The sequence below is a fragment of the Microchirus variegatus genome, assembly GCF_963457635.1.
Source record: "Microchirus variegatus genome assembly, chromosome: 6".
In the NCBI taxonomy this organism is placed as follows: domain Eukaryota; kingdom Metazoa; phylum Chordata; class Actinopteri; order Pleuronectiformes; family Soleidae; genus Microchirus; species Microchirus variegatus.
In genome coordinates, this window is record NC_139807.1 from 4,825,065 (window position 1) to 4,845,801 (window position 20,737).

A 20,737-nucleotide genomic window follows, 5' to 3' on the forward strand; every position below is an offset into this window, starting at 1 on the left:
CGGCCAAAATGTCCTCACTCCGTAAAAATGGCCCCACTTTGTTGGTTAAAAACCCTCACTGGTCCTCAGTACAAGAACACACATGCTCGTGCATGATTTTCCCAAGCATGACTCGCCATCTTCATCCAAGACTGAGAACATTAGGGATTTGAAAAACACCGGGGCCTTTCTGTCAGCCATGCTTATCGTCGACCCCCCCCCCCCCCACAACATCTCCCATTTGTCAGCTCTTGTTTTATGGTGAGCCTCAGAAAACGGGTCCAAGCTGGATTTATCTGTTCACCAGATTATCTCGGTGAAGTAAAAAAAAAATCTCACATCTCACCTTTATTTGTCTCGTATACGCACTGCAGCTTTCCTCATATTCCGCTCAGAGTCAGAGTTCGGTGGTTTTTGCCGCTTGGCTGCAGGATTTTTGTTCACATATCCGAGTCTGTGATTTTGGGCTGATTAAAATCATCCCTTCTGAGTTTCTTTAAGCGCAGCATGTGCCGCGAGGGATTAGATACACTATCACACTTCACTTTTTTTTCACTACACTGGCTGCTCTTTTGGAATAATAGTGCTTTGTAATAATATGTACAATTTTAAGATGGAGTGTTTTGGGCCTTAAAGGAGACCTCGACATGGCTCTGCAATGGAGATATGAATTTCCTTTGTCAGCGTGTGTAAGTTTCTATTCATGTGGTGCCGAATGGAAGCAGAATGGGAAAAAAAGGTGGTTCTCACCAGAAACACTAGTACTTATAATAAAATGTATTGATTCTAATTCGAGGACTCTCGCACGTCACAGCCACTGTTACAAAATAATGACTCTTTTCTCATTATTTTGTCAAGGCTTCTGAGAGACCATGAGCTTTGAAGTGTAAAATGTGATCCCCCTGTTTCTGCTGTTGTTGCTCAACCTCATATATAAATACATTGTCAGAGACTAAATGCATTTTTCGACCCCAGGGTTTGTGCTTTGCCTTTTATTGACGTGTCCCTCTCTGTTTATATTGAGTGCATCATGGGTTGCAGGTGTGCACGACTGCAGGTGTGCACCATTGACTGATTAGGTGTGAGCGTGGAGGTGGATCCTGGAAGCCTATTGGTCGTGCACAACAAGACTCCAATATAAGAGGCCTGGATTTCCCTTGAACCACTCACAGTTAGCAGACGTGTGTGGGTTATTTTGTAATATGTACATATAAAATGGTTTTTTTTCAAGGTTTTGTGGGAAAGGGAGTTTCTGTATTCATGTTTCGTTCATGTTCTCACCAAACAATTGGGGGCTTGTTGGGGATTTGCAGTCACTGTTTAAGTCGAGTGACTTTTGTTGGACTGTGGTGGTCGTCTTTTGTTAGCCCCTAAGTGTCTGTGTTGTTTTCTGTAATTATATTTTTTAGCCACTGGGCAGATGTCTCAAATTTGCCACCTTATTATTTTGCCTTTTAGTTTTGTTGTTAATCCAAAGCGGCACATGTTTCAGTGTGTTGCAGAATCACTGAGTATATTGTTTAAACCCACTGTGAATGTAGTAAATAATTGAAGACTAACAAGATTGGGTGTCTCCTTACAGCTTCTTTCTTTAGTTTTGCATTTTTCACAACAATGTTAATACTTTTTGTCAGAAGAAATGACTTTCTTTGGTCTCTGTGATAAAATACACTTTTAAATTGCACTATAGTGGCATTGGGTCACGTTTCAGTTGAAACTAAGATGTAAGTGGTCAACGTTTGTGTCAGTTGTTGACTACAGCATGACCATTTCCTCTGTCTTGTGGTTGATGGTGCTACCCTCACTTGTGCGTTAGTGTTTTTATTTTGTATTTATTATGGGAAAAAAATAGTTGGTTGTGACTAGTGCTGTGGAAAAAGGTTGACGACTGACCGGAAAAAGACGCGCATGACGTCGTGTTTATGTGCCGCGACACCGGAGTCCAGGCACCGTTTACCAGTTAGCGCCGTTAGCTGCATTAGCTCCTTTTATCACCGGTTAGCGTAGCCTACAGTCGAACTGGAGCGGTCTGTTTATTAAACGAAAAGAGCAGCCTCTGTACTGCATATGTGTGCCTCTGTTTTTAAAGTTTAGCGCTACTTTAGAGACTCATTTTAACCATCCGGAGTCACGTAAACATGACGTCACTCGCATATTTTTCCTGTCATGGACATGCGTTGTGCGTTAACGTGCGTTAAAGGTACAATATGTAGTATTTATGGGTTTATATAACCCAAAATCCACTTTTTTATACATATTATGTGCTCCTGCATTGTCTAGTCGCTGTATAATAGTTTTTGTTTCATTTTCGTAGCGTTTCAAAAAGTCATGTTAAATAACATGACCGCGGACTGCGGTTGCATAGCCACTGTTAGCAGCAAGACTGCATGTTTCTACCGGAGCCTGTAAGGACAAACGCGAGAGAACAAAACAAGTGTCTCTTTACTTGTAGCGGAAGTCCCGCCTCCTCTCTCTCCGCTTCGTCTGCTACGGCCGCGGTAGCTCGCCCTCTCCCTCACCTCACGAACCTCATCTGCTGACACGGAGAAAGACGACGAGGAAGACATTTGACCAGCTGCGGATACCGTAGCGCTCAGGGAAGGGAGGGGGTGAGCAGAGCAGCAGGTCTTTGTTGTAAATTTCAGCCTCTCCTCTAGATGGCACTATAAACTACTTATTTCCCCTTTAACGTTGACGCGTTAACGTTGGCGAGCACTAGTTGTGACCATGATATGATGAAGTTACCCCACCCTGCCTTTTTAGCCAGTCAATTCCTTGCATTTCAGTAAACTGTGTTGTGACACTGGCAGTTCACTTTGTTGGGTTGTGTGTTGCTATGGCAACAACTTTGTAGTCTCAATACTCATGTGACCCTTATGGTTTGTACTCCACTTTGTGTTGGTACATTGATGTTACTGTTTTGCAGTTTTGCACCTCATGGTTGTAGCCATTATGTGTTGAGCGAGTGACTCCCTGACACTCTTAAATGGTTTTAAGGTGCTGTTGGTGGTTTCTAGGAAGTTCCAAAGAGGGAGCTGCTTCAATTACGTCGTGTCCAGGTTTTTTCCCGTAGGCTTGGAAGCAACATCACCGTACACCCCTGACACAGTGTGGAAAATAAAAGCCCTACGCTTGTTTCAGAATGAAGTAACATCAGTATTGGAGCAGTGGTGGAAATCGGCACCTGTTTACAAATTCACAGCATTTCCTGACCGGTTGTTTTGGTTTAATTGGAAAGGGAATTGTTCTTGGTGTAATGTCTTTATTTATTCCCTCCAGTCAATGACAATGAGCCCCATTCATCAATGTTCAATGATTAAGTGTTGACACAAGATTTATGACCGAGGTCTCCTTGCAAACATTCATTATAATTCAAAAAACAAAAGAAAAAAAAATGACCATGGCAACACATTAGAGCTGCAGTGTTTTACAAACCTGTTTGGTTGTTTCTCCTGTGGATTCAGTTACACTGTGACACTGACAGTACAATTTAAAGACCATTATTAAATGACTCAACTTTAGACGTGAGAGTCTGCCACCACTCAGAAGTTCATACATCTATTGTTGTAGAATGGATTTAGCTTGGTCCAATCATGGTCCTGTGTTCCAAAAACATTTGAACGCACAAAGACAAACACAGTTCATGATATGATGTAAGGAGAAGAAATAAACAAAACTAAGAGAAGACATACTAAACAAGAAGGGCGTTTGGTCTGTTTGGGTTTTGAGGAGCAGAAAATGTATATTTACCCTTTACAGTTACATCTATTTAGTTGTATATTTTGAGACAATAATTCACTGACATTGAAGAGGTCTTTATGAATATGAATTGTTCAGATTACTTATTTTCTTATGCAAAGCCTTTCGACAAATTTTATTTTCCTTCTTTCTCACAAATAATCATATAAAGCTGTGTGTGTGTGCAGTACTTAAGATGTGCTTATTATTGTTATTATCATGATGATTAAATGGCTCGTTGAACAAGATGCTTCAAGTGAGCAAACTAAACTGCAGCTGACTGGAGTACATCTGTGAATCTGCAAAAAACAACGAGACAATTTGGGTTCAGCAAACTGCCACGATGGAAATTTCCAATGAATCCTGACACACAAACGACCGATTGACACGATATTTAATGCAGCGGCATGTTACATAAGATTCCATTCGACCGAGATAGCGACGGTAACTGTCAAAACTCAACCAGTCGTGTCAGCGCTGAACAGCCGGGCTGACGAAAAACCCGATCATCAGGAAGGAAGACTTTTTCGATATTGGAATTGAGCCTGACAGCCTCACACTGAGACGTGGCTCCGCTGTGGTCACAGTCACCTCTATCTCCTCTCTCTCTTTTTAGGGATAGTTAGCTATTTGTCAGGAAGAGGACAGGACACACACACACAAAGAGACAGCGACGGGGAGATCTGTAATGTCTGTCTCCACCTTCAGGGACTCCTCACTTGATTAATGAAACAATTGACTCTGTGATTAACACCTGTGCATTGAGCTACTGGAAAAAAAAAAGCCCAGAAATGGTGAGATATTGATTTCCTCTCTTCCCTAGGTGTAACCCCCCCCCCCCCCATCTCCACGTCCCCTACCATGACCATGAAGAAGAAACTGAGCATGGTGCAGTCTTCCTAATTAATCATCCGATTTGCATATACTCTCAATTTGACCACACTGTAGTTGGTAAAATATGCTTGCCCCTGCATTAGCCTGATTTCTCTTTTGTGTGCAAAAGAGGAGACGTAAAACTGCTTCTCAAACAGTTTTTATTTTTATATATATATATATATATATAAATAGTTCAGTCCCAAGAGGGTGAACAAAAAGTTCAGCTTAATGCACCGTTTGGGCAGCGTTGGCTCTTATTTGCTCTTCGTTTATTTGTACACAGTGTCTGTTGTTTGCTTCCATCTTTTTACACAATGACCACTGGTTACTATGCAATATTCTGAATAATAGTCTCTTAATCCTATCCCAAATTGCTGGTTGCCATGTCAGATATTTACTTATTTAGTATAAAATGTAAACTCTAGTATTTGATAATGTGCTTGTTGTCTATACAACTTAACTTGTTGAATGATACTACACTGTCTTATTAAAAGTTATGATGGGAGATCATTTCCTTGAGCTTTTCTTTTACTGTATTGCTTATCTGTGCTGCGTTTGAAAGCTGGTGTCAACTGAAAGCCCAGAAAGTTCTTCAAAATGATGCCATGGCGGCTCTGTTTCTACAGGACAGAGGGGTTAACTTTATGCATTTGTGGTCTTTTGAGAGTATTTGTTGGTTTTTTTGGCATCACGTTGTCATTTGAACAAGTATCCAAAAACATCAGCGTCTCGGGAAAAGTACAGAAAGTCACCGATGCTTTAGACAGTGCTCATGAATCCGTGTGAAATCAACGCTCTTCTCGAACAAGCATTGCGCGTTCATGTGCTCTGGAGGTGTGGTTTTGGAGGGAAGTCTGAAGAAAGGAGGCTGCTCTAACAGCTTCACCCAGCTCTCCCCCCCTACCTTTTATAATTCTTGGATATTTACACTTTTTGAGAAGCTCTAGGCTTGTGCTCCTCCCCCCGATGTCATCTTTGTTCCCTTATTATCGTCTAACATGCCATTTTGTTTACCGTCATTCACTCTGAAGTCCACGTGGATGAATCCAAAGGGTTAAAAGTTCATTATACTTTGTGTCTTTGTCTTTGCATATAGGACAGACACCTCCCCTCCCTGGTGCTTCCTCATGAGGCAGACAGCACAAAATGTATTAACTGCAGTTATGGACCTGAGTTGCTGTGGGTGTTTGGAGACTTAAAAAAAAAAAAAAAGTGAAAGTTAATGTCAAACTTTTAATGTGAAACTCGGGACCTTGGCGGAAATCCACTATAATCCTGTGTTTGTTGGTAAAACACTATTGAAAAGGGGGGGATTATGAAACGGTGCATATGAGGATGAAATATGTGCTGAAAGGAGAAAACAGAGGCTTCTAATACACAGAAGTCTTGTTTTTATTTGGTCCTGTGGAGTGACGATGGTGAAGGCATTTATTTCCACGTAAGAAATCGCTTTTTCCGTCATTTATTTCTTTTAATATAGCATAAGATGAAATGCATCAGGGTAAATGATAACAAAAAGTTGGATTTTTTTAATCTCTCCAATTAATTTTATATAAATAAAGTCACTCCCCAGTTAAGCGACAAGTGAAATTATATTTCAGAGTATTAATTCTCACTAACTTTCACAGCCTGCAGGCATGTTTTGTTTTGACGAATCTAAGCATGTGCAGCCCTTGAGAGAAAGCACAAACTGCAGAAATCCCTCCCGCAGCCATGTCTGAACATTCAGAGGCAGTTACGGATTTTATTAATATCCGCTTGGCTACTCGAAGATTTGTTTGTCACTTTCTGGATGTGCTGATAATGGGAGGCGGGCAAGAAACGAGAGGACATTCTAATATGAGTGGATATACTTTATCGGTATATAGATATTGATTAAATGACTGAAATAATAAAGGGTTGTTGTGTTTGTACGCGGCGTAGTCTGGCTAATAACAGACTGCATCTCAGTCACGTTTGAGATTGACGATGAGTCTTGAGAGGATGGAGTCACCTCCCGCTCCCACGTACGCAACTGATAGACCTACAACCAACATGACTAATGATCTGGATGATGTATACAGAGCTTCGGAAAACATGTCAACAATTTTTTTTTTTTTTTTTAGGAATGATGACTATCTAACAACATTTGCCGCTTAACATAGAAGCAGCAGATTTTATATATTTGGAAGAAAAGGGCGAAAACAGTGTGAGGTTTCAACCCTTTAACACAGCCTCAAAATGTCCATCTGGACTTTTTTTTTTGGCTTATTTTAACCATAAAAGGGCCAGAATATGTTCTGTGAGTAAGTGCGTTTGCCCATTTTTTTCCAGAATAATCTTCGATATCTGGCAGTTATTTACAATTTACTGCGTGTATTAATAATTTAAAACGGAGAAAACCAATAAGCTTGAAAGTTGAACAGTATTAAACATACAAAACGACATTTGTTTGACTTTTAGCCTCAATGTCCAAAAACGGGTGTTTTTCCAACTCTCTCCTCTCTGGCGACAAAGGCGCTGATTTGCTGGCTTCCTGCAACAGTGCGAGTTAAATTCCCGTAATAACCACACGTTGGCTTTGATGTGCAACTTGTCAGCTTTCAGAAAATGTTGGAATTTTTCTGATAGCACTAACCGTTGCGTAATTACGGTAATGCACGTACGTCTGCGATACGGTTGGTGTTAAAGGGTTAAAGCTACTGACAGAAGAGTTACGTCTGAAAGAGTCAGCAAAACTTTAACATTGGAAATTGACATGAGCTCAGATTGTCCCTCAGCTTAAAGTTGATGAAGGTCCATTCAATTTCCCAGAGTTAGTCATTGTAGCTCAACTCATCAACGTTTTCCCTCCATCTAAGATTGTGTTTGTGCCTAACTCTGACTGCACTCAAACCAAAAAGCACTTTTACATGTTCAACTGTAAAACAGCTGACAGCTGTGTGATCACTTACATGAGTTTTGCACGAGGGCAGAGACAAATTAATGATCATTAGCGATGGGTGGCTCCAGGCTAACGACCCTGCAGCCAGCCCAGTGGCATCGCCTCCACTTGTGCTCGTGTCTTGGCATCTAATTGGAAAGCAAAAGAAAGAACACGTCTACATAACCTTTAGGAAACTTTTTCTTCACTGGATGTTGGACTGATTTAAATAAAAATATCAGTAAAGCAGAGAAAAAATGTTAGATTTTAGTAAATAACTCTTTGATGATAAGTAGGTACCTTTTTGGAAGACGGAGCCACATTTGTGGCAGCAGCAGTGACAGCTGGACTTTCAGCTGAGTCTGGCTCTTACAGCCGTGACAGCCAGCTGCGTGGACGTTTCCGAAAAAACGCTGTCCCACGTGCTCTCGCTGCCCCTTCTGCCCCTGAAGCCTGTTTGCCTCAGATGTTGCCGTTCCTGCTGCCCGTCCAGACCTGACATCTCCAGCGAGCGAGGAGGAGCCAGTCACTGTGGGACAAAGTGACGTTACAACACTCCCACACAGATGTCACTGTTAAATTCATCGCACTATGCAGAAGCTCACAGGGCGTACCTGCAATTTACAAAACCAGCTGACGCATCTTTGTGTTTAAAAAAACGTCCTGAAGACCATGGAAGTGCACGCTCAAGCACATTTTTAACCAAATTCCCAATCCAAAACAAACATGAACTCAATGAGGGGGATCTCTAGTCCAAATGCTGTCCCGATTCTCAGAAAAATTAAGTTGAGGGGCGAGTTTAAGGGCTGTATCGCCCTCAATATTGAGATTTTCCGAGACCACCCTTGGGAGCAAGGGCTACCCAGAATGCATTGCGTGTTTTCACATTACAAAGATGGCGTCGAAAGCAGCAAAACGAGTACGCTACAAATTAAGTATTTTCTTTGTTAATAGAGATATAAAACATATCCATATTATGGATTACTGACGTCATTGTTGCGTAACATTTATTTTTATTTTACGATCTTTCGTCAATGGCCGGCCGGTGCGGACGAGCGATCGTTTGCTATCGTTTACTTTTCAATAAGCCGTGGTGTGTGGTAACTGTCAGCTGAATATGTCCGTGGTTGTGGTATTTGTATGAGTATCATCTTATAACTAACTGACAACCTAATAACTTGACTGACAAACGGATTGTAATAAATAATCGTGACGTAAATGTGTTCTTCTTCTTTTTTGGAGTTGACAGACTGGACGCAGCTTTCGCGTTGTTCTTGAGGGCCAGTTAAGATTAAGGGTTGAGCTTGAGGGTTAAGATTGAGGGTTGATAGGAATTGGAATTCACTCCAAACTGATGCAAGCAGACTTCAAGTTTCAGCATGAACATTGCCCAATCTGACAGTTGTAGGGTGCCGGGACGCGTCAGTCGTGAAGATCGATCATGTTCTCCAAAGTGTCATCGTGAACAACAATCAAAGATGCATCTGGGATGCCTCACTACCTCTTGACAGGAAGTCTCGTATGTTAGATTTCTTTTTATTTTATACTTTTGGTCAGTATCAGTCAATAAGACTGTATACATGCTGGTCACTTTATTAGGTACACCTATTCAACTGCTTGTCGAATCAAGTACCTATTTAGCCATTTTGGTATATGTTCATTAAGGATACTGAAGTTTAAGCGTCAGAAAAAGGGGAATAAAGGTGATTTAAGGGACTGGACTGGACTGAGTATTTCACAAACTGCTGAGCTACTGGGATTTTCCACGCACACAATTATCTCAATGGTTTAAAGAGAACGGTCCAAAATGGGGGGCGAAAATGCCGGAGGAGAACGACCAGACTGGATTGAGACGATAAAAGGACAGCAGCGACTCAAATAACTGTTACAACCGAGGTATAGAGAAGATCTCTGAGCGCACAAGGCGTTGAACCTTGAAGCAGATTGGTCTACAACATGCACATTGTTTTTATTAGGTACACATAATACCTAAAGAAGTGCGCAAACATGTTTATTGATGTTTGTCTGTATTAAATGGAATTTATTCACGTTTGCAAACATATAAAAACAAGCGAGATAAACTGAATACGTGCGCATGGACACGCACATGAACATAAACCACTTATTTAAGTGCGATAGGAAAACAGCTGTTATACACATCGCAGACTGATACTCGGTAACACTGAGTGGCATTATTCGGTGTCAAAGCTCAGTAAGAAGACTCCTGAAGAGGAGCAAAGCACATGGTAATAAAACAGTGGTGAAATGGAAAAAAAGAATTTTATTAGCTTTGCAGGAACGCCTCGAGGCATCAGGAAGATCTATATGTGCTGTCATGGTTTTCGTCATATTCTGCAAGGTGTGCATTGATTTTTCTCCACGCCCTCCTCCCTCCCTCCCTCCCTCCCTACCACCACCATCACCACCTCTGGCATGGATACATGACATTTCACCGGCATATTTATTTTCTCAAACGCAAAAGTAGTTTTTGTAGTATTGGGATAGATATTTGTCATGTTATGTTCGATTAAGTTTAAGTTTCTTCTACGGCAAATTAAAAAATAACCTCAGCTGACCAACGTGCTGTGCAAACATTACATTAAGTCAGAAATGTAATTATGCACTTTGATTAAAACAAAGTTTTTCCCTCCTACACTCAATACAATAAAAGTAGAACCATATAAGGTTCTTCGGCTTGTCCTCGTAGGAGAACCCTTTTTGGCTCCAGGTAGAGCCTTTTTATAAAGGTTCCACCTGGAACCCTTTTGGAGGGTTCCACCAAGAACCCTTTTAAAATCCTTTAGGAAAGGAAAGGGGTTTTAAAGGGTTCTCTGGCTCAAAATGGTTCTTACTGGAACCATTAGTGTCACCAAGAACCCCTGTAAAACCGTTTCCAGAAGAAAGGGTTTTACAGAAGCAAATGGTTCCAGGTAGAACCTCAGCCCTTGCAGAAGGACCATTTTGGAACCCTTATTTCTAAGAGTGTAATATTGTGTAGCTGGACTGAAATAGATAAAAAAATAAAAATAATTTACTTCACAATAAAAGCATCACATTTTCGCCATTCCCTTCAATTGGACCTCCAACAGTCTTTGAAACCTCCAAAATACTTCATTTTCTCACATTCAGTGACATTTTATTTAATTATTCTTTTGACACTTGGCTTTATATGTGTGAACTATGTCACGCTGTGTTGAGTTTTTCAGAATTTCCTTGGTTTCAATTCATTCAAATAAATACTCAAAAAATAATTCAATTTCTAACATTTTGAAGGATTCACTGATGCATTTTTTTTTTTTTGTCGTAGTTGTTTCTGGGCTCACGCGAGGGCCTCCGTTCACTGCAAACATGTCACAGTGATTGCAGAAACCATTAAATGTCGATCCGCTGACAGCCGTTCGGGGTCATTCGTCAAATGATGAAGTGAGAGGCGAGAAAGTTGGAAAGATGAGGCGAACAGGAGGGCGATGCAAATCTGCTGAGGAAGGGGGGAGGCGCCCGAAGTTGATGAAACATTTCTTGGACGATTACCTCCAGGTTCAGCTGGTCCTCGTCGGCTGTTCAGACATTTCTCAATTTCCTCTACTGAAGAAGTCGGTTCACGGCTCCGAGTGTATATATTTCCTTCTTACTTCTGCATGAAAAAAAAAAAAGAAGTCTAATGATATCGCACCCATATGAGGAAATATATAAATCAAAACCATCCTCGATCAAAGGTCAAATGTTGAGTCGGAAATGTGAAACATTTTCCTGGATGACCACACCGATTAGCCTTTGTGGACACTTTTCTCTTTCTGTCACTCCGGCCACGCACGAGCGCTCCCGTGTTTACATGACAAAGGTTGAATCATCTTGCGCTGTTTACTCTTGATTCACCTCTCAAGGACACAGACCTTTATCAGGGCTGACCATGCTGCTGCTGCTGCTGCTGCTGCTGCTGCTGCTGCTGTCGTCCTCCTCCACCTTCCTCTCCTCAGAACGCCCCTGAGTTACGGAGCGCCTGCTGATGCTCCTTAAAGGGCAGCAGAAAGAGATGCGGGCGTATGCTTAACACTAAGGTCCCAGACACTCTCCATCCATCACTGTCTGCCCCTCACCACCCCAACCTGGGTTTTTGCCTGCCATTCCCACCACTAACACTGCAAGGCGAGCCCTCCAGGCTGCATTAACTATACAAGTGATGGAATTAAGATAAACACTTTCACTGAAAGATGCATTCAGATGTGACAATTCTGTATCCACACAGTAGATATCAGGTACGTATATATAAAATGAAAACATGGTTTTGTTTTGGTTATTTTACCTCAGGCGTGAGCACCTGATGCCCCGAGAGGGGTCTGCTGAAGTGGTGGGTGGGGAAAAAAAGATACGCATGAATTATTCTTCAAGTTGTTGTTGTTGTTGCTGCTCTTTTGAAGACGCACAACTGCTGCTTCTGTTTATGGGGAAATCCTTTCATCTGCAAATGTAGGGGAGCTGTTTCATTCTGTGCTTTGTTGACACTGTGGTCCAGACAATGAGAGATGAAAATGATGTAACAAAGCTCATTATATTTTTAAAGCTCTAGTTTCTTTGCTAATCTGAGGGGGGGGGGGTTTTCCATCAGGGCAGAAACAATTACTTATCACATCGTTGAAGGTTAGAGCACACCATGTGATAAGACGAATTCCTGTTCACTTTGTGAATTTATATGAGAATTAAAGCATCGGCGCGTCTCGTGGGCGAGAGCATAAGGCACACGAGATTATTATCCATTTTAATTGGAGGCCTGTGTCATTCACACTGTGTAGCTTTGACTCCTCTGGTCAAATATCATTTTCTCATCAGCACTGCAGGATGTCAGCGGGAAGCCGGTTAAATCCTACGTGATTCCCAGTCAGGGGGAATTACGAGAGCGACTCAATTAGTGGCTGTTTATTCACAGCTGAACACTAACCAAGAAGGAGGGTTACTCCTTTAATGCCAGAGCCGGAAACAGAAATGTTAATGAAATGTCTAACTGCACGTAAAAACCAAAACACAAGTAAAACCTAAAGGGAAACTGGATGCTTTCTTATGTGATATATGTCCATGTTTTTATTTAAATGTGTTGCTTAAATCACATTTCTTCGTCGGTCCAAAAGTGGGTCTTCTCTATAGCGTTCGCTCTTGTCAAAGTTATCATTTTGCTTGTTTGTCCTTTTCTGGCCACAGTACTGCAGTTTATACGTCGTCTCCTTCTACTTCCGGATCAAACACTGGGAAGGAAATGTTGGTGCATGTGCAGAACAGACTGTCTTTTTGTCGTATGAAGGAATTACGACCCATAGTTTGCATAGTTGTTAAAGTGCTGTACTTTGGTGTGATTGATATGGGTTTGACTCCCACGTTAGACTTTTACACACTCAGTGTCTTTAACCTACTGCCTATCCATCTTTTTTTTTAGCCCTAATCCTAACCTCACACCTATGGGTCATATTCTAAATTGGTACCTATGGGTCGAATTCAGGGGTTGGTCAAAATGACCCGTAGTTAAGTTTTTTTTAAAATACGACACATTGGTTAGTTTTTATCTGGAGGTCAAGTCCAACTCCAGTCCAACCAAGCACATGCAGGAGTAATCGGACTATGAATCCCATTATCTAGGTATGTTAGTCCAACTAAGGGCACGTTCACACCAACAGCAGTTGGTGCGCACAAAAACGATCCATTCGAACCAAAAACTCTAGTTCGTTTCGTTTTCGTTGGTGTGAAAGCATCAATCGCACTCGGGTTCCGCACCAAATCAAGCGGACCGAGACCACCAAAAAGAGGTGGTCTCGATCCGCTTGACTCCGCACCAAATGTCAGACTCTGGTGCGGTCCCTCTGGTGAGAACGCAAACTCGGGTCCAAACCATAGACTGTAGGTCCAAATAAATGGGTCTGCAGTAAATGCCATGGACATAGCCTACCTTGTAGGTCTTTGGAGCAATCTTCGTCTCATAGTTAGCATGACCACATTCATGAAAATAGCGCGTCTCCTCTGCCTGAAATAACGCGCTATACGTCTTCGCCGACTCCAGCGCATCAGCAGATTGTTCTCCAGACGCAGCTGAGACTCAATCTCAGATTGGATATTTTGCCAAAAAAGGCCAATACGGAGAATGTAATAAACAAAGATCAGAGCAAGTAGCAATGTGCGAACGTGTTGCTCCATAGTGAGTCAAAATTGGCGCTTTTCTACCGGAAGATATATACACATTGATGAAACGTCAATCGGGCCAATTTTGGTTCGTTTGCTGGTGTGAAAGCGAACCACACTGGAGTCATATGTTACATAATAACAATTGTATTGCCTGGTGCGGATCAAATAATCGAACTAGTGGTGTAAAAGCGCCCTAAGAATAGCTCAATTTTAATCAGACTAACTTATTTATATGACATTAAGAAATGTTCCTGATCTTGAACTTCTTTTCTAGTTTGTGTCTCTGACAGTTACGAGCAGTCCTGTCCTCGCACTGAAATCCCCCCGTGTGCTCTTCTTTCAGACTGTCTTTGTGTGATAGGGGAAATGTTAATAAAATATTGGAATTTGAGTATTCCTTGAAAGTTAGATGAGAGGATTGGTAGCAGTCTAATGTCTGTGTTATTCACTCTGTCCTTTTCCTCTTTTCCTTCCCGTCCTCTGGTGCTTCACATCTGCCCCTGCTTGGGACACAAGAGTCTGTATCTTTCTTTAAACTTTGGTTTTGATTAATGTATTTTGTCCCAGTTTCATTTAATTTTCCTGTTTTCTCTGATGGTCATTGGCTGGTCTAGATTCTTTTTGGCCAATACATAAGAGGCTATTGTGTGTTCAGAAGCCATTTATCTTAGTATTAAGACAAAATATCCCTATACAAGCCACAAATAGCTATTTTAGAACAACAAGGTAAAAATGATTAAATAGTGATGTTTAAACATGGCGCTCGTAGGCAAAGCTGTTCAAAGATTTAGTCGGCGAAGGTAACAGCCCAACTCATTTGGCATTCAGCTGATCACTTATCCAGACTGACACACCGTGCAGACTTACTGTCAGCAGCCGAGTAAGATAATCCCACAGCAACAAGATTATGAACAAATAAAAGTGTGAGGGATCAGAGTCACAGCAGCTGCGCCTCCGCCGATGCCGAAACAGAAATATTCCCCCCGGAGTGTTTGCACTTCAGCCATGGATGTGTTATATTACAGTACGGTCCCCCGGTCGTTAATGTTAAAATGATTTATTTAAGGGTAACAGTAGGTTTTAATAGGATATTTCATGCAAATCCGAAAATATTTCACTAAAACCTTTAGGTTATTATTTATTAATTCTATCACTTCTGGGAACTGCAGGGAAAAAATTTTTTTTTTGCTGTTGGGAAAGAAGAAGAATGGTGATTTATTTATGGAGAGAACACAAGCGTCTATTTCTCAACACATATTTGTACTTTATTGCATTATTTCGCATGTAAGGGAATAACATGGGTTATTTAACGTGAACTTAATTTTGTTGACTTGACTAGAGATGATTTAGAATTCCCATTCTCAAGATTATTGCAAATACTGTAATACTAAGTTTGAATTATTAATGCAAGCTATCAATGTTTGCTTTCACAGTGAAGCGAGGATTTAAGTGAAATATAAGTAAAAACGTTCCACTTTCCACTCGACTAATATTCATACCTGACAGAAAACAAATGATGCTAAAGATCTAAAATAATGTATGAAGTCCTGAAACACAATATAAAATATTAAAGAGTAAAACAAGACGTCTACTTGTGAAATAAATTAAGATTTATTGAGTTCAGGTGGAGTTCAGGTTAAGAGCATTTTCAATGTATATATATATATTTTTTTTAATTTTCTCTTCTGCCTTTTTAATCTTAAACCAAATGTACATTGGTTTTCACGGATGAATCTGAAGTGGCACTTAAACCATTATTACAAGCACATGAAGCCACTGTTTCTCCCCGCTTTTTTAAAGCGTGACACAGTTCTGCGACGCTATTCGCTGTTTTCGTTTGGCAGCGGTGTAGATTGCAGCAGTGCAAACTTTGCCTGGAGTGTGTAAGTCTGTGGGCTCTTCCAGGTGATAATTAGGGTGACATAAAGTGCAGCGCTTGCTGCTCGCTCATCTGTGCCAGTAAGTACTGAGTTAATGGGAAGCAGGGAAATGGGGGGAGGGGGGGGGGGACTTTATTTTACAGCGCACACACACACACACACAGTGTTGTGTTTAAACCATACGTATACCAGCCTTGACACATTTGCTGTAGGTGCACGATAATTCTGACGCTGCACACATTAAACCCCAACCCCACGTTTCCTCAACCAATCTGTTTTGTCACCTGTGTCATGTCTGGTGTTGAATTTTGTCTGCCGTTGGGCTGTAAACAAACGGGAAAATGCAGTGTTTGCTTTGGTGCTGTGTCGCGGGTGTGATTGTGCTGTGTTTTCAGCAATGCCGTTTTTCATTTTTGTCGCTTCGACGCTTATTCACTTACTGGTCACCCAAAATATACAGCAACACCGTGGTTGATACACGTGGCTTTTTATTGTGTTTTTGTGTTATTTACTGCATGGAAACATGATTTCTGCATACTGTAATTACATCAGAAACAGTCGGTATGTTTCCATTCCCAGTTAAATCACATTTTCTTTTACACATGTCGGATGTTTACATTATTTCAAAAGTCTGGTTTTAATCAAACTAACACAATTGCCATATAAAGGTATACTTCTGCACGCTTCAGTGTGTGTGCCATATCACGGACCCTGGTATACTCGTGTCAGGGTCCTGTAGTATCCCACTTCACCATCGGGTGGCGGTACAAGTCTGGACGCAGGGAACAGGATAGAAAGAAGAAGAGAACGATGCTACAGCTACCTCGTACAGGTTTAGTTTGAGGGGGCTCATCAGCTGAAATGTCCGTGGGGTAGGGGCATGTATGTATTATATGAACTGGATTGAGCACCGCCCCTTGCTTGCGTTCATTCCTATGAAGCTGCTCACCCAGTGCATATGCCAAAAAAGTTTTTGACTTCCGCATTTATTTCCGGGTTATGGGGCCCATAGAGCATGCGCAGTAGTGTCGCTACCATATAAAGATCCATAAAAGCCCGTGTCCATGTCTCGAGGTGTCCTGTGGACACTTTTACAGGCGTCTCTTTTACTATTGCGGTCAATGGGAAAATTGCTTTTGGGCTCCATGGGGTTTTCTGTTGCAGTACCCACAGTGGCCACCATGTAAAAATTGTCTTCAAGGCAGAGGGGGCGGTGCTCTATCCAGTTCATATTATACATCCATGGGTTGGGGAGTCAGGGGTGTTCGCCGTTTCGAGGGTCGCCAGGTCGAGGCTCGGATGGCTATCCTTTGGCGACTGCTTCTTCTGTTGTCTAAGTGTGTTTTTTCTGCTTGGTGAGTGGAGCTTAATACTCCACCTACTTGTGGGCCGGAGTTCACACACACCCAACATGCTTTGCGCGTGGTTCCAAAATTCGGGGTATTGCGCGTTGATGACGCAGTTTGTGTCATGCGCAAAGGTGCAAATTGGGTCCGCGTACGAAAGTGTACCAGGGCCTTAATAATACTGAATAATACTGATATGTTAGCTCAACTCCACATATATGTCAGTAACCACAGGCACATGCACACAAACAACCTTCACCCTCTCCTTCAACACTATTTACAAGCCCCTTTTAAACCTCTTTCCCTCCCCCACCACCTTCAAATACAGAGTATAGATTATATTTTATGGGGACATGTCTACAATTTATGAGAAATGATGTATGTATGTATATACAGTGCTGAGTATCCACCCCGTGGATTAGGAGGATTGCGTGGCATCAATATTGCAATAAAATTTGACACTTTAAACCTCGTGTCAGGCTTTACTGAGCAGTTATTCGGATATTTTAAGGGAAGTAAAGCACAAGTGGTTTATGGCGCAAAGCTAAATTTGATTATTTGACACCGAAAGACATCCGAGTAGTCAAGGCTAAGGGAATAACCCAAGATGCATGTTAAGTTTTGGAGCTGATCTGGGCTGCTTCCCGGCGTAAGCCTCTTTAAATTATTCTACACAGTAATGGCAGAAGCACTGATTACTGGTAAAGACGTTCACAGGGAAAATGATAATGCAGTAAAGCTGTCAGCAGCATGAGTATTACAACACCTGCGCCTGCCTCCCTACAGGATTATAAAACACAAGAAAACGCTCAACATCAACATCCTCTTCATTTCCAAGACTTAAAAAAAAGCACTCTAGCAAACAAGACACAAATAACATTTTGGGAGAATTCCAATTCCTTGCTTAACCCTCAATCTCAAAAACGCTCGTTCCCGCTAGTGCAAGTGCTGTCCCGATTCTCAGAAATTAAGTTGAGGGGCAAGTTTAAGGGCTGCATCGCCCTCAATATTGAGATTTTCCGAGACCACCCTTGGGAGCAAGGGCTACCCAGAATGCATTGCGTGTTTTCACATAACAAAGATGGCGGTGAAAGCAGCGAAACGAGTACGCTACAAATTAAGTATTTTCTTTGTTAATAGAGATATAAAAATGAGAAAACCATTGTATTATCTTAGTTTAAGCCCATAATATGGATCACTTACGTCATTGTTGCGTAACATTTATTTAAATGTTACGATCTTTTGTCAATAGCCGGCCGGTGTGGACAAGCGATCGTTTGCTATGGTTTACTTTTCAATAAGCCGTGGTGTGTGGTAACTGTCAGCTGAATATGTCCGTGGTTGTGGTATTTGTATGAGTATCATCTTATAACTAACTGACAACCTAATAACTTGACTGACAAACGGATCGTAATAAATAATCGTGACGTAAATGCGTTCTTCTTCTTCTTCTTTTTTGGAGTTGACAGACTGGACGCAGCTTTCACGTTATTCTGCCCCCCGCAGTCTGAAGACGTATTTGCATTTAAGGGGTGTCCCATTTCTAAGTGACACAATAACCCTCAACACTTGGTTTTGAGGGCCAGTTAAGATTAAGGGTTGAGCTTGAGGGTTAAGATAGGAATTGAAATTGGCCCTTACTCCTAACTTACATTTGTGGAAGTCATTTTTACCATCCAAGACACATCCAGTAAATTAATAAAGTCAGGTTCAACATTCACAATAAGAAAGTGACCTCGACGCCGTGTCCTCCAGGGTCTACAAACACTATCACAACATCATATTTACAGTCGACCACTGGAGCTCTGTGGGTTTCCTGAGCAGCGAGGGCTAGAATTTTATCGGGCTTTGCTCTTCGGGATGTTCTCGTCTTGACTGCAGCGGGTGAAAGAGACGGAATTATTCCTGAGATTACATGTCGCTCCTGTATCTCTCTCCCCCCCACGTGACTGGAGATGATATCATGTTCTGCTCGCCTATACAGCACTTGCGTTCCCATGCTGATAAATCTAAAGACAAGCTGCCATTTGAGCCTTTACGTTACACACTCAGCACACAGCGCAGTCAGCTAGACGGCCTGAAGCACACTTAGACACATTTTTGAGTCAGATACGGGATTTATGATCAAGAAGAAACACCATTTTTCTCAGGATATTCGCAGTTTCTTGGCATTGTTAATGATGACATATCACTAAGTGTCATTAAACCCAACAAAAATGTACTCTAAAGAAAACTGCAGACTTGCTATAAAACCCACAGATATATATATATATCCACAGTATAAAGCACCTGCCAGAGCCAGAACATAACATGGATTTGTGTCCGTGTACAGCATGTGTGAGGTGTTGTGTTAGGTGCCTGTGTCAGGTTTGCGGGGGGGGGGGGCTACAGTAGAAGACAATGGCTGCTATGGAGACAAGCAATAGACAATCATTGTAGGAACAGGCGCTAAGGGAGACATCACTGTTGCTTGGGTAGTTATTGCTCCAATATGTTCCCTCTTCTCCCGTCATTGTCTTCCCGTTCCAGCATCCACTGGGTCTGAAATGACCTCCGTGTATCTCCCCCCCCGCCCCTTTTCCCAACTCCTCGCATTGATCCTGCGCGTTTATGGTTCCGCACGTAGCTTAGTATTCAACCCCGTCCGTACGCTTCAACCTGTGTTCCTCATTAACCATATTTATTGGTGCAATTCCTCATTCTCAAGACAGGAGGGGCAATATCTACCGTTCCCCTCGTGCCATTTGCTATCATTCCATTAGTGCCTGCCCGGTTCCATTGTGACGAAATGTAATGTAATCGCGGCGCGCAAACATGGAACCCATTACGTGACCTTCCCTCGAACCCTACACCCCAGCCTTGCAGTCTTAGGGACAATGAGAGTTAAGATTAAACATTCTGAGGCGCGCTTTGATTTGTGCGGGTTGTGTAAAAGTACATTTTTGGCAGGAAAAACAAACTTTTTTTTATTTATCAGTGAAAAAAAACAAAACAAAAACCCCTTTACTAATTGAGGCTCTTTGCTCATTTGCCAAAAAGGTCTTTGCTGAATGTCAAACCTGGAGCACCTGTGTCAGCCCCACCTTATCTCTGCTCTTTTTAATTACTCTCCCCTACATCCATATGGTCATCACTAAAAAGAGGAATAGAAGTCACTGTGTGGACATTCTGTCTAATTAAGGATTAGATACACTTCCCTGGTCTTGTAGAAAAGCCCCATTCATTTCTCCTTATTGAATTGTCGTTTGTGTTGTTTCTGTTTTATTCAATTTTACGCCGCAATTTGTATCCATTAGGGGACAACGAGGAGAGGCAGCGGGCATTCAAAACAATGCCGTGCAGCAGAGTTTAGCTCTCTCTCTCTCTCTCTCTCTCTCTCTCTCTCTCTCTCTCTCTCTCTCTCTCTCTCTCTCTCTCTCTCTCTCTCTCTCTCTCTCTCCGTCCTCCTGCAGCATTGATGGGAAAATGTTTGTGTGCATTACCGTCATAATGTTCTCGACTCTTCCTCCATCAAAGACGGCATGGCAGGCATCCGGGTCCTGGCTCGTACATCATGCAAAAGCATTCTTGGTGTATTATTTCTGAAGTCTGCCCTGGGTGTAGGGTCAGAGAGCATCAGGCGGCTTGTCATTCATTGTAATAGAGGCTATTACGCCGTTCTGTGTCGCCCAGAGAGCAACATACGTCTGTATTAAGAAGAAAAAACTGGAATAAACAGAATTATGAAGACGTGGAGCAAAGAAGGTTTGTGACGTTGTGTTATGAAGCTACAAAGTCTGGAGTTGGAGGAAGACAGAAATGGATGGATTGGTCAAATCCATTTGTACCATGGATCTTTTAAAGGTCTTATT